Here is a 1,879-nt window from a genome sequence, read left to right as displayed (position 1 = left end):
TTCATGGAGAGTGGTCTAAAAGACTAACTTATCCTTTTATTTGGGAACACCACGGCTATTTGGACTTGTAAAAATAATTTACAAGTCCAATTTCTCACACTTCTCGATCTTCTGGACATCGTAACTTGTTATTTCAGGGAAAGAAATTACCCTTTAAGTCAGTGCTTTGCTACAGAGTTGGGGGTAACTGGACAGATGGATGTTAGACAGACAGACAAACACAATATGGTCAAGCTGTATACAAACAGCAAAACAGAAAAGAAAGAAAGGCAATGTTTAGAGCTGCATGACCTCAACCTAGATGTTTCAAAGGTGTTTCTACAGCAATTTGATATCCTGATATATTTCTATTCCACTGGCAACAACAGAAAAGCAAACAGATTCATGCATGAGCTCTAGAGATGCCTATCATGTCGCTTCACTTAATTTTTCAAGAAGAAGGAAAAAAAAGGTTTCTGCTCAGAACACCAGCACGTATTTAGCTCCCAAGAGCAGATAGGTATCTCTGTGGTCTGCCTCTCTGTCTCAGCTCTTGAGAGAATTAGCAAGGCAAGTTCTCTTTGGAAGAAGAGACCTCAGCATTTTGAAACATGCTCGCTCCACCCCTTGTCACATACGCACAAGCAGATTTGGTGGAGGGATATTGTCATCTGAAGTGGCACTGACTTATTTGTGTGATGTTACCAGGAGGCTGTATCAGGCAGTAAGACTCTCTGCCCTACCGCATGCACAACAGTGCACAACACGCCGAGGAGCTGACTTAGGGCGCGTATGCTTGTCCCTGAAAACACCCTCTAAACAAATAGAAAAATAAAGAGAAAACTAAGCATCGCTTTTAGCTAGTGCCCTGAAGGGCATAAAAGCATTTCTGTTATAAATCATTTCAATCTGTGCCCCAGATGACATTAAACACTTTGCTTCTCTACAGTTTTATTACAGAATAAGCACTCCTATGACCTTTTGAGTGGGCAATCTGTGTTTTCGCCTGGAGTATAAAGGTGCCCTTCAGTGGCTATAAGTATATTGGTCACCTTTAAAATGTTGTTGATGCTGTCAGCTCAATGTCACAGACCTTCATCTCGGCTAGACCCTGTGACCCAAAATAAGGGGAAATACGAGCCAAGGTATCCCCTGTTCTTTCTGGGAAATAACAGAGGATCCTTCAACTCCCCTTGAACTTCCAGGGGTGCAGCAAGGACCCCACCCCACCCTCATCCGATGGGCAAGGGTCACAGGAACTCATGCCTTCTTTGCGTTGCGTTCTGTTGGTAGGAGTGCCACGAACCGGCACCCCTGAGAAACACAGCTGTGCCTACAGAAGCCTGCAGAGTTACAACTACAAAATCAGGCGTTGGCTTAAGCAGCTTATTGCTTTTGGAGGGGTGGTTTTACCGCACTGATATGGAGCCTTTGTAGTTGCACTCCCAGCACAAACCAGCACAGCACACTGGTAGTCTTCGACCAGAAGAGCAATCCTGATCCAGGTACTATCCCAGTATTCACACTCTGATGATGAAACTCAGATGTGAATGATTGTAGCTGAATGACAGTGACTCCAAATCAAACACCAAACATGGTATTTGAACGGACGCATGGAGGCACGAGCAACGTTTCATTAGATGTCTACATGTCTTCATTACACAGCCTTGGTGGTATCAATATTCATCCGACATTCAGTATGTCCTTGGGGGAGGTTAAACAATCTCTGAATTTGGGTTTTTCAAAGAAGACCTCATAGATCAGGCATCCGGATCCCAGGGAAATAGGGTGTCAAATTTGCTGTAGAGCCTTTAGAAGCTGTTTTCTTAATGCTTATCTCATTTCTTCCCTCCCCAATACCTTCTGCCTGGTCATCACATGAAACTATGTAAAGTTGGGG

General features: G+C 43.9%; 1 protein-coding gene across 1 annotated transcript in view; it reads right to left on the bottom strand.

Annotated features, from left to right (window-relative positions):
- The window catches only part of PAPPA (pregnancy-associated plasma protein A, pappalysin 1), a 179,641-nt gene that overhangs the window by 119,767 nt on the left and 57,995 nt on the right, over positions 1–1,879 (bottom strand). The gene's annotated exons all lie outside the window — the stretch shown is intronic.

This window comes from Pygoscelis adeliae, unplaced genomic scaffold (assembly GCF_000699105.1).
Source record: "Pygoscelis adeliae isolate BGI_AS28 unplaced genomic scaffold, ASM69910v1 Scaffold270, whole genome shotgun sequence".
In the NCBI taxonomy this organism is placed as follows: domain Eukaryota; kingdom Metazoa; phylum Chordata; class Aves; order Sphenisciformes; family Spheniscidae; genus Pygoscelis; species Pygoscelis adeliae.
Note: the sequence above shows the minus strand (reverse complement) of the source record. Positions and strands in the feature narration are given on the sequence as shown.